General features: G+C 36.7%; 1 protein-coding gene across 5 annotated transcripts in view; it reads left to right on the forward strand.

The window, feature by feature from the left end:
* Nucleotides 1-3,745: 3,745 nt before the first annotated feature.
* Nucleotides 3,746-13,470, forward strand: part of gjc1 (gap junction protein gamma 1) — a 36,805-nt gene continuing 27,080 nt past the window's right edge. For all 5 annotated transcript variants that reach the window (XM_082162578.1, XM_082162580.1, XM_082162587.1 and 2 more), the window contains exon 1: nt 3,746-4,473. The gene's annotated coding sequence lies outside the window, so the exon portion shown is untranslated. The remainder of the gene's footprint in view (nt 4,474-13,470) is intronic.

Consider the following 13,470-nt stretch of genomic DNA (forward strand, 5'->3'; position numbering starts at 1 on the left):
ACCCCTCCAAGACAGCCTGAAGGGGTATGCAGCAGCCAGTGTGCAACAATAAACTCTTCAAATAGTAGCTCACAGTACTCATGAAACCTCATCATTGCCAGCAGCCATATCACCCTGTAGCCCAAGACTGGTTGCCCACTGAAGCTAAGCGGGGCTGAGCCTGGTTAGTACCTGGATGGGAGACCTCCTGGGAAAACCAGGTTGCTGCTGGAAGAGGTGTTAGTGAGGCCAGCAGGGGGTGCTCACCCTGTGGTCTGTGTGGGTCCTAACACCCCAGTGTAGTGATGGGGACACTATACTGCCAAAAGAGCACCGTCCTTCGGATGAGACGTTAAACCGAGGTCCTGACTTTCTGTGGTCATTAAAAATCCCAGGATGTCCTTCGAAAAAGAGTAGGGGTGTAACCCCGGCATCCTGGCCAAATTTGCCCCTTGGCCTCTGTCTATCATGGCCCCCTAATCATCCTCATATACTGATTGGCTTCATCACTGTCTCCTCTCCACCAGTAAGCTGGTGTGTGGTGGGTGTTCTGGGGCAATGCCGTCGCATCATCCAAGTGGATGCTGCACATTGGTGGTGGTTGAGGAGATTCCCCCCTTCTATGTACGCTTTGAGGTCTCAGAAAAAGAGCTATATAAATGTAACGAATTATTATTATTAGTAGTAGTTTAATTGTTTAATTCAGCAAGTGGTGCCCAGTTATCATCTGAATAACAATTTTGTATTTTTGATCCAGTTTTGTATAAAATTGGTATATTTCTTTGGATACAATTTTTGGTAAAATTTTGCATAAAATCTTACAGTTACAGTCCATGTTAGTGACATTAATGTTTAACAGAAAGGATGAAGAAAGGAAAAGTAAATCCTAAATACAGTGGAAAGGAATTGCTAAACTTTATGAATTGCTAGCAACAGGTCTGATGAACAGTAGTTGACACAAGTGATGTCCGGTATTTGCACAATACTTGCTATTAAGGACACTTCATGTTCTATTAAACAATCAGAATATGAGGAATATGTTGAGAAGAAGAATACACTAAACTTGGTTAAGATATTAAGGGGAGACACTACAGGCAAAAACATTGTTTTTTCATGCATCTGTCAATTTTGAGATTATGGGCTTTTTGGCTTCTCATATAGTGTTTTTTCAGATACAGTTTTAACTATCTTTTAGAGCACTTTATCTATTTGCATCTGTAGATTTCAATTACAGTATATATCTTTAAAGGCCGTTTCCTCAAAATGACTTTTTCCTCCTACACTGAGCCAGAAATCTCCACTTCAGTAATGCTTACACACACCAAACTTTAGTTTTATTCTTATCAATATTATGAAGGTTTTTACAAAGGGGTTTGTTCATATGTAATTTTCCTGATTTTATACAACATTTTATTCCTTTAAAAAAGGGTGAAAATTGTATTATTTTTGGCTGTTGACAGTATTTTCTGATTTGTGGAGTGATACATAGAGATATCCTAAATCCCCTCTGTAAAAACTTTAGCTCTAATATATCAAATAACTGAAACAATAATTTTTAAACTGACTTCGTCCAATGTTCAGATTTTTGTTCTAGAAATGTATGCAAATTAGTGCATATTTAATTAGATAATGCCTCATTTGCATATTTAAACATAACATTTCAGAAAACTTGTAATACAATTATTTATTTTTTTGCTATTATTAATGTAATCAATCATCTGGTGAAGTATGGTGATATTTATTTGTTTTTTTTTTACCCTATTCACCTGGGGTGTCTCGCCTTAAAATGACAAAATTATTTGGCAAGAAAGGTCAACTCCAACATATAATTAAATCTGGATTTTATTGTATTATAAAAAATAAAAATAAAAAAGCATTGAAAAAAAAACTTACAAAATAAAGAATACATTGACTACAATGTAATCATTTATTGATATTTTGTTATTTCTCCCTTGTTTTTGATTACAGCAGCCATTCTCCTGGGCATTGACTCACTAAACTTTGTACATGTTCCATGCTTAACTTCTTTCCAATCTTCCTTAAGTTCTTCTCAAATTTGAGCTTCATTGAAAGACCTGCATGGCTTATCACATGGCTTATTTAAAATGTCCCAAAGGTTTTCAATGGCTCTGGTCAGGGGACTAAGAAGGCCACTTAAGACTTCAAAATGCTAAGCATGAACACTTTTATTGAGCTTTGTTGCATGCTTTGTGTTTTTGGGATCGTTATCATGTTGAAAAATACACATTTAATTTCAAAACAGATCCTCCACACTTGGTTACATTGTGTTCAACAGGATTCCCATGTATTGGTCCATTTTCATAGTGCCAGCAATTTTGTAATTTGGCATGTTTCATTGCATTATAACAAATGACACAATTGAAACATGGAATGCATACATTAGTTTTACACTCCAGGCACAACTGCACAACATGCATGCAAAATATGTATTTAATTAATATTTCATAAAAAAGTATAAATATAATATATATGTAATAAAGTGTCAGTACTGTATGTTGAGGCATTACAAGAAAATGTGATACTGTCAAAATATGAGTTATGATGACTGTAATGTCATGAAAATAAATGGAATTTCAATCACAATGTGAATATTCTAAAATTATATTTTAGTGGTTGAAGAAAGTTTTGGAACAAACTCTGGCATTTCGACTTTACACAATGGTAGAAAAATAAAACTCTGAAATGAGCTGTGGTTGTCTGATCATTTGTTCAATCACATTGAGTGACAGATTAATGGAGTGATTTGATGTGACAGTGTCACCATCTTGATCCAACGTCTCAGTGATGCCTCTACTACTCTTCTCCTTTCCCACAAGTCAGAGTGGGAGATTCATGTTAAACAGGGCGCCAGGGAATTTCTGGCAGACACCACAAGATAATGTGACAAAGAGATGTACTGGAGCCCTCCGTGTCACTTCAGGCTGTTTTTGAGCACCATATGCCGAAAACCCTTCTGTTCATCAAAACCACCCAAAGTACACAAACTTTTGGAAGCCTGATTTCACCCTACCTCCCAGTCACAACTATGTGAACAGTTTGATCATATCTATGCCATCCTAGCAACAATAATTATTTCATGCCCTGGACTCTTACCAACCTAAGCCCTGCCATCATTTGACAAGTGAGAAAGAGAGAGAGACAGAACACAAAGAAAACAGAGGGAGAGAGAGATGCCTCTGGTTTGGAGGAAACCCCATTTCCAATGTCACTGTCTGTATAAGATGTCAGCCAATGCACCTGAACCAGTCAGCCTGTCAAAGTTCCTGTCAGAGTGCCTGAATGTCAGAGAAGCAGATGGAGAGGTTACAATGGCTCGTTTAGACTTGAGACTGATGGAACACGGTTTCAGGGTAAGAACTATCAACTCAAATTCTGATTGAGGATATAGGGCTGGGCAGGTATTAGAAGTCTAAATTAAGCTGAAGAAAATAATGGACTAAGAGTACAATAACAGTTTGTTAGTAGGAATCATAAAAAAAGAAAATGATATTTTTCTGTTTAAAAAGTTAAAACCTATCCAGTGTTCCAGGTTTTGCTTTATTTTCTCTGATAATTTACTATGGAACAAATTATGAAATGTATTAAAACTATTTATTACAAATGTCTATCATTTATAGTCTAATTTGTATCGAAACAGATAACAAAATAATTTAATAAACAGCTTAAATTGAAGTTAGAACACACTGGCTTTTTATGTCCAAAGGAAATCATGCATGAGAGCGGGCGCGCGCATCGTGCTTGCGCGCAAGTCAATCATCCTTCGACTTTTGTGAACGTCAGAAATGCCTCTCGTCAGTGTGCAACCATCCGTCATGCTTCCCCTTCAGTTTTATACGCCGTAGCATCCCTCAGACAAGGTCGTGCACTTTTGCCTTTCCCTGCGAGAAACATCCGAAAAAGTGGCGTGGGTAAAATCCGTGAAGCAGTCATTGTGTCCCAGCCTCCCCAAGAGGACGGAGAGGAGATGCGGACACCGCTTGAAATCGTAGTCATTTATTTTTGACAGTTAGTAGGATGGATAGGTCGCACGTGTGCAATGAAGTGAGTGACTTTAGGCGCGCGATTAAAAATGACACTTCAAGCGCGAGAGAATAATTCGCCAGGTAAATACGGGCACGACACTATAGCTCTCGCTAGACGCGCGAAAATGAACTCAACGGTGAGCGAGTATCGGCAATGATTTCTTCGAAATGAGTGAATTCATCCAACTGAATTTATGAACAGAACGACAGATGGCAAATGAATATTAACAACACTCACAATACGTCGTAAAATAGCGCTTGTTACCGAACAGTATGTTAAAATCGGATAATTTCAGTGACGCTCTGAGGTCTCGTGAAGGGTTCAACGGTGACAAGACAGAAGCGAAGGCGAGTTCAACAACGGAGGACTTGGGCAGCGATTAAAATACTGGGACCTTCCGTCATTTCGGCATCCTTCTCCATAAAATAATCATCACAGACTCGCAGAGCGGTAAGAATCATATTTCAGCCATATTTGAATTTTAATAGCAAGATAATGTGTGTGGAGAAACAGCACGTGCGCGTGAATGACAGAACTGAAGCGCGTTACCACATTTTGACGAGGGTATGATGAATATCAAGAAATTATATACTATATACTTTAATGAAGGACAATTAAAAATGTACTTTTGTGTGAAACGCAGCGCATTGATAGTGTGGTTACCACTGAAAAAAAAAAAAAAAAAATCGCCAATAATGACACTATTAGCCTACCCACGGGTTTGGTTTAAGGTTTTGTTGCTGAAAGAAACAAAACGGCATTACAGACTTCACAGTTTCGGTTTTGCACTGGTTTTGCTTGGTCTTAAGAGAGTGAAAGCTGAAATTGTGGATTTAGTTGAGATTTTAGTAGGCTACATGTTTTATCTGGTGCCGTTGTGCACAGTAAAGTATACGCGAAGAGATGGTCATGTTTCTACTTTATACAGCCTTGATAATGTATGTGTATATGTATTTAATATGTATTGATGACTGAGCTTAAAGTAGTTAAACTCTTATAGCCTACTAACTTGTTAATGAGACAACAACATCCTATATTTTCTCTTCTACCTTTCTCTTGTTCTTTCTTTTTGTTTTTTATTCCTTTAATAAATAAGCACAACAACAGCTGAATTTAAAATAAAAGATGTTATGATTGAAAAAAAGAGGAAGATACTTGTTAAAGTTACCCTCAATAAAGCAGAGATTTCCAGGAAAGTCCCTCCCTCATGTCTATGCTTTTCAGAATATAGCCTATTTTGGGAATAAAAACATCTTTGGGTCACTCTTTAGTTTAGGGTCTAATTCTCTATTAACTATTAACTACGACTTTTGCCTCAAATAAACCCCTAATTACTGCATATTAATAGTTAGTAAGATAGTTGTTAAGTTTAGGTATTGGGTAGGATTTAGGGATGTTGATTATGGTCATGCAGAATAAGGCATTAATATTTGCTTATTAGTACTAATAAACGGCCAATAAGCAACTAGTTAGTAGTGAGGATTGGACCCTAACCTAAAGTGTTATCCGTCTTTGTTTTGGAGAGGATTGCATTTTTTTAGTGACCAGCTATTCGTTGTTTGGTCCGGGTCTGTCTGTTTAACGTCTTTAAGAGGACACCATGTTTTTCAGTTAAACGTTCACTGTACAGTGCTGTTGCTCCACAGCAACAAGCCTTGCAGGTATTTGTCACAGTTATGCACCAAAACATCTGATTAAAGCAATTAGCTGATATTAGAGCATGAAAAGTATTTAATTAGCAGAGGTGGAGTGGTGGTGCGTAAAGTCACAAAATACCTCTAGCATTTATTTAATTTATTTTTTCTACTATATTATTTTCAAACAGCTATTAATAGGATTTAGTGCAGCTGTTTATTCAATTGTTAAAATTCACATCAGGCAGATTGTAATGTGTCATAGACAATCCATCTATAACTGTCGGTCATCTTAAAACCATCAAAAACACATGTTTTTATCTGATACTGAAGTAGCCAATATAGATAGGCCTACTTTTTGATTTTTAATCATTCACTTCACTCCAAAATTGCCTCCCTCTCTCTCTCTCTCTCTCTCTCTCTCTCTCTCTCTCTCTCTTTCTTTGCATTTCAAGTTGCTTTGTTTTTGTAGGCACCTTATATGTCTGGATTGCTCACACATTTTATTTCAAATTACAATGACCACTTGCTTAAATAGTCGTGAGTCGTGAGAAGCTGGACAAGTTGATTTACCCAGTGATGGATTTATGGCTCTGAAAAGCTTGCATACTTTGATAATGCCGTGTTAAAGGTGTCCATGAGTTTTGAAAAATCATATCCAAAAATTATATATTTATATATTCTTATTTTAATTTTTTTTTATTGATAAAGGTCAGATTAAAATTAAACTCTTTTTACCATGCCTTAAATTAATCATTTATTTTTGTTACTTTAAAATATATTTTAGGCTATGTATAGATTTTACTTTCCACCTGTAACAGACCTATACTTTTAATCTTAAACAATGAAAATCTCTCATAAAAAAACTTTAATTGCAAGATTAAAACTAAACAAAGAGTGCTATAAACAAACAATTTTGCTCCTAATAACAAAAAAAGTGCCAATAGTTTAAGAAACGCCTGTTTATTAAATATATTTGATAAGATTTCCATTTAAAGATTGTATCTAATAAATAATCTAATGAATAATTAGCATTTTTAAATTCAAACATTTCTACATTTTGTGTGTGTTCTGCGTACAGACACAATGCTTTTATGCCATGTCAAGACACCCTCTCCCACACACTCATATTTTATGTTCTTTGTTTTCAATTTTTCTTTTTCATCCCAAGTCTACCAGGATGACCTGGGTGTGAGACAACAGTAGCTACGTTTACATGGACACCTTTTGGTTCAATCGGAATGAGATCAATACGATTGATGAATCCGAACACGGTGTTTACATGAACGATAAGTAAAGTAATCGGGTTGATGTGCGCGTTTATATGTCACAAGTTTCAAATCTGAATAGATTTTTTGACATGCGCACACTGCACAAATATACAGAGTTTCCCGCTGTTCGCGCATAACTCCTCTATTGGTTCTTTACTTGTTTTAAACAGCAGATGTAATTTTAATCTGTCTCTGGTCATGATTTGGAGACAATGAGCATATTAACCGCTTTGCCGTGCTGCTTATATTTATCACGCAGTAAAAATTCCCAAAACCAGTCGTCTGTGGATGAGAATCCAAAACAAGGATTGGTGGGACGTTGTCCTACTTCACTTCACAGACGCTGAGTGAAATGAGAATTTTAGAATGACAGGACACTTATTTATAAGACACTTTATTCAACAGCAAGAACAGCTCGTTCCGCGCATTAAACGTCATTTCGCTATTTAACGGCATCGCACATGCGCGGTCCTTTTATTTTTCGGTTTTCAATCCGATCAATTGTTCTCTCGATTGGATTACAAAAGGAATTATTCGATCGGATTACACCCCTTTCAATCCGATCGAAATTTCATTCGGATCGAGCTCAGTCGGATCGATTAAGGTGTTTACATGAAGGTTTTTTAGTCCGATTGAGCCGTCAATCCGATTATAAGTGTCCATGTAAACGCAGCTAGTGTTTCTATGAGACTTATTACATGCATACACAGAGTAGACGTTTGGACTTTACTGTAGAAAGAAAAATAGTAAAGAAAGGGATGGAAATTGCACTTTGCCTGGGTAAAAGAGTGATGAGGAGCACATTCTGTCTGGCATGCAATTACACACACGCTCATGCACACTCTAGTCCAGGAGCCTGATCTGAGGAACCTGGCCTGTGTACAGCTTTCTAATGGGAACATACACATGCATAAAGAGACAAAACAGACTGCTTCGTTCCGGCTGGTCAAGGCCAGTTTTGACCACCCAGATCGAGGCGGCATCAGATATATGGGGAGGCTCTGAAACCTCTCAGCAAGTCTGTTACAAAGTCAGTGTCAATCTATCATCCATATGGAGATTAAAATGAACGATGGCGAAACGATATGTAGTATGGTTATCAGGCCCTCTTCTTGTAACATTTGATCACCACAGTCTAAGCAAAACCTAACCCATCCACACACTATAAAGAGAATCTGTAATGTATTATGTGAGTTTTTATGTGCGCACTGTTTTCTACATAGGAGTGCTGTACTTATCATCATGGTGATTCATAATGACTCCATCATTCTGTCTGATGCACACACACCATAGACGCAGCATGTTTTTATGTGTGTGTGTAGTTATAGATCCTCTGTGACATTCCCAGTGGGAAGGAGTCTCATGTGATTCTTTTCTTCCACTCAGCTCAGTGCCGAAGTGAACCTTTGCCATCCAAAACACACACAAACACACACGTGAGTGTGCATTCTCAGCTTCTGTGGCTGAGTGAGTAAATCTGCAGTCAGTATTAATGCTATGTGACAGCAAGGGATGACTGCAAAGACAGGACACACTGAGACAACCGAGGCCACGTAAAACACACACACACACACACACACAAACACAAGCCATCCTGATTTACAGCTTTCCCTCCCATGGCCTGCCCAATATCATCTCTTTCAAATCTTTCTCTTTCTCATACACAAGTCTCTGTAGTGACACAACCTGTTTCATAGACAAGTACATGTGCTCTGTTGACCCAGCCAGGTCTGGGTCCTGTCAAAAAGAGATAGTGAAATACAGAGTAAGAAAAAGCATACTGAACCAGTGTTAATTTTTTATTAAAAATAAATAAACAAAAACTATGCTGAAAATCTAGTGACATTTTTGTCAACTAATAAAAATGAGGCAACAATGTTAGGGAGGGACGATTTGGGAAGTGATCCAGTCAGAACTGATGTCCTGCGTTGTAGATGCGCACATTTGAATTGTAAACCCATGTACCCAGCAGGACATAAGTTGGCATAACCTCAAAAATGTAAACATCTGGGAGAAAGAGAAGAGCAGACATATGGATAAATCTGAAAAAGCGTGATGATGTGACAGAAAGCCGCCTCTCAGCGCACGAGTTGAGAATTAAGCTCTCGTTCGCGTCTTTTCACGCTTGAACAGACACATACGCAGAAAATTATGTCGAAATGTCTATTTTGGCGAGTATTCACTTAAACGCAGTCGGTTATGTCTTAAGGAAACGTGAACATCGGATATGTATCAGTGTATTGGATCCTTGCATTCAGCCTTAAAGTGACAGCAGTCTAATAAACCTGCTCCTGTCATTGATGTTAATCAAATAACAAAATAAAAATAAAAGGATTAATCTATATTTAATTTATATAAATAATGTACTATGAAATAAATAAATATCTACTTTAAAGAATAAACAATTTTGTATGCAAGTTGTTATAAAGAATGCATAGGCTATATCATTAGTAATTGAAAAGACAAATTAATCAATACATTTTAAGTTAAATAAAGTCATGTTATATGTCAGCAGTTAAATCTATGTCTGCATTGCATGTTCAAACCTTAATATCGTTCATATTAACAAATAGATGTTTTCTCCAGGAGTAGCGTATATCATGAGTTTGAACATTTTAGAGAAATGCTTAATTGATGCATTGTAGTTTAACTAAACCCTTTAGATTTTAGTCAACTAAATCTACTGTAGATTTAGTTGACTAAAATCATGTGATATTTAGTCGACTAAAACTAGACTAAAACAATTGAGATGGCTATTAAATGACTAAAACTAAAAAGCATTTTAGTCAAAAGACCATGACTAAAACTAAATCAAAATTTCCTGTCAAAATTAACACTGTACTTAAGAAATATAAGACAGTTTGATATATTCCCAAAATGTTCCCCCAGGATATGCACCCTGTTAGTGAGTTATTTAAACACATTCCATCTGAAGTGTTTGCAGTGCTTCTGTAAGTACAGTTCCATAGTGAATTAGTTTATTTAAAAATGACAGTTATTTATATTATTATTAATTCATTTATTAATTCATTTATTGTTATAATAATAATAAAAAAAATTGAGAGTTTGTCATCTGATTTGAATGTAATGGGGAAAATGTTCCATTCGAAAAAGTACATAAGGACTTGACAAGAAGTATGGGTGCTATTTTTTTTTTTTTTTATGCATTTAATTTTTTTTTTTTTTTTAAACTAAATAGTAAAAATATGAATGAATTGTTAATATAAAACTCATAAAATGTGAAGTTTAATATTATAAATGCAAATCTAAAATTCTACTTTTCTTTTGTTGGGTTGTCTTTGCTGGCTGCAAGCAACAAAAAACTAAAAAAAAAACTAAAAAAAAAGCATGAGGAGTGTATCCGATTCATGTTTAAATGACTTGTTTGTCCTGGTCCTGTTGCTAAATCAGACAAAAAAATCACAGTGATTGACTCAAATCAGTCTAACAAATTACTTGCTGAATCCGTCAGTTGAATCAACATCTGACTCTGACTGGATGTTTATGACAACATATTAAAGGTACACATTCATTTGAACAAAAAATAAATATAAAAAACCTTATGTTTAAAATAATAATATTGTTTTGTTTAGTATGTACTTAACTGGGGCTGTTTCACAATATAATGTGGGTAGTGCCAAAATGAAGATACACATGGATAGTATCTGGTGAATACTTCCTTAGAAGTGTTATGATAGTTGTGCTTTTACAACAGGAGTAAATTAACAAGGAAGTACAAGGAAGAAAAACAAGGCGTTCTTGCACTTTTTATTTCTTTTTATTTCATTTCCATGTGATCTGTTTCTCCTCTCTGTTCACCTCTAACTCCCCCTCAGTGATCCTGCCATGAGCACAGTGACAGACCCCTTGGTTGCATAATCAACATAAAACATGAGCCCTCCAACACAGGTCAAAAAGTATTAGACAGGGTGTGTGTGTGTGTGTGTGTGTGTGTGTGTGTGTGTGTGTGTGTGTGTGTGTGTGTGTGTGTGTGTGTGTGTGTGTGTGTGTGTGTGTGTGTGTGTGTGTGTGTGTGTGAAAGAGTGATGTCCTTGTTTCCTGTCTTTTCCCCAAGTCATGTTCAGAGGGGGTATCGTTCACCCATGGCTGGGTTTCCATGGCCACAAGGGCTGAGCCAATCAGAGCGCAGGGCCACCATGTGCTCCAGACGAGGAAAAAGCCTGCCGGCGACACATATGCTAGCGTGCTAACGCTAACCCAGCATCTTTGCATTTGCTCTGCGGCTCTTCCTCCCTGGCCTTCTCGCTCATTTTGATCCCCTGTCCTTGAACCTTAAATCTCTCTTTAGTTTTAAATAGCTTGATGTATTTATAACAGTTATGGGTAGAAGTAGAGGTAAGGGGAAGTGCCCCTCAGACAAACAAGCTTTAAATCAACCTGTAAAAATAGAAAAGGAGGTGAGATGCAATTCCATGGAGTTTCTCCTACTTACAAACTTTGTTGATTTATAATGTCTGACGGGGTGTTTATACTGTAAGAGTGTGTAAGGTAGAGAGGAAAGAGAGAACAAGAAAACATTTGCTGGAGGATTTATTGCAACGTAGAGGGCAATTCTGAAAATATTTTTCTTGAGGCCAACAACTGAATTTTCCTATGGATTAATGCACTCTATACAGTTTATAAACTGTAATGGAATTTCATTGTTTGACTTTGGAAATGATTGTGTCCATGGAAATGGAATTCCATTGTTAGAGTCTAATCTCCGTTTTTATGCAGCATGCTTTTCATTTATTATGGAATCATCTGCAGGTATGGGATTATGAGTCGTCAGTGGAGGAACACATTGCTGCTGCTGCTGCTGCTGCTCTCTCTCTCTCTCTCTCTCTCTCTCTCTAAAAACGCACACACAGACACACATTCTCGCACATACCTTGATCAAAGGCCTAAAGCTCAGATTTGGGGAGAAATCCCCTCTATGGCAAGTCATCGTTTCCATGGAGACTGAAATATTTCCTATACTCATTCTAAGATGTGCCTCACTTCATGGTACTATTGTGTGTTTCTTCTCTTCTTCTTTCCTTCTTCCTTTCACTGCCAAAAAAGGATCTTCTTACTCAGTATTTTTTTTTCTTGTTTTCCAGTACAAATATCTAAACATTCTTAAATCAAGATACATTTACTTGAGAAGTAAAATTTCTTATTTGATCAGAAATCAATACTTAATATCTCATCAAAGGAGTTTATGCTTAAAACAGTAACTAAAAAAAATGATGCCATATGAGGTAAGAAAAACTGTTTTTCCCTTAGACTTAAGTTGCCTCTTTCCTCATGGACAGAATTTTTTTTAGATTTTTGTACTGAAAAATCAGACAAAATACAGAGTAAGATTTTTTTTGCAGTCTTCTTGGAAGCTTTTACATCTTCAAAGAAAAAAATCTGACAGGTCAAAACAAGGTTCAAATATGGATAATAAAAATGGATTTAAGCCATCCAAATAGCACACACAGGTGAGAGATATTTTAGCATAAGAAGCTAAAAGAAAAGTTTTAAGACACAATTATGGAGGCATAGAGAAAGGTACGGTAAAGCACACGCAGAATCGTTAATATGTCACAAAAGCAGATGCAGCACTAATATGCTTCAGCTGTGGATTAGATTTAGCAGTCAAGGTGCATGACAAGTTTATACATAATTCATGTTATTAATAGTCGAACCTGTGAATGCTGGAGCCTACGAATTTGGGATTTGATGCGCTCTCATCTTTTACCTCCCTAAAGTGCAAAGAATAGTTTGAGACCTGAATTGTAGGTGTTATATTATGCAGTAAGTACAACGGTGGAAAGTAGCTGTAAATATTTTTGTCCTACTTCAACAGCTCCCAGTTAGCGTTCATGGCTTTGTGTTCAGGGGCATTCCTGCAGTACGTACTGGAAGATGATGACACCAGTAATGGTTCAGTGATTTCGAACAGTGACTACAGCTTGAGGTCAAGACAACAGCTAGTGTAGCTCCACTGTTTACAACTGTGTTAAAGATGTTCTAGGGCCAAGCTGTGTATATATATATATATATTAATGCCGACGTGCAAGGGAAAGTATTTCCAACAATGTGGCCAGAATATCGGGTTTTTGACCATATGGCCTACCGGAGAATTGTTGTGTTGTGTGTGTGTGTATTTGTTTTTGTTTTGTTTTTTATCTGCAGGAGAGAATTTGATGTCAAACCCAGTGCAGTCTTGCTGAATTTGCCTTCAAAGGAAAACCGTGATTGTGAACCTTCACTAAATCTTTATTTCACTGTGAAATGGCGAACACAACCCTGTTTATAGCTGTAGTGCCTATGTCAACATAGCACGTAATGCAATCATTGCTCCAAAAATGTTTTGTACTTCACTAGCTAGGTACAGCTGAACACAAATTTTGATGTATTAATCAAAGACACATTTGAGATTCATGGTGTTTCAAGTGTAAGTGAAATCTTCCCACTTGTGATCTGATCAACTGAGACAGATGTTAATACCAGGAACCATAGAAAACAATAAAGATCAGAATGAAGAAATGCATGGGTGATAAATAGAGGTC

This window comes from Leuciscus leuciscus, assembly GCF_965113295.1.
Source record: "Leuciscus leuciscus genome assembly, chromosome: 1".
NCBI classification, from domain to species: Eukaryota; Metazoa; Chordata; class Actinopteri; order Cypriniformes; family Leuciscidae; genus Leuciscus; species Leuciscus leuciscus.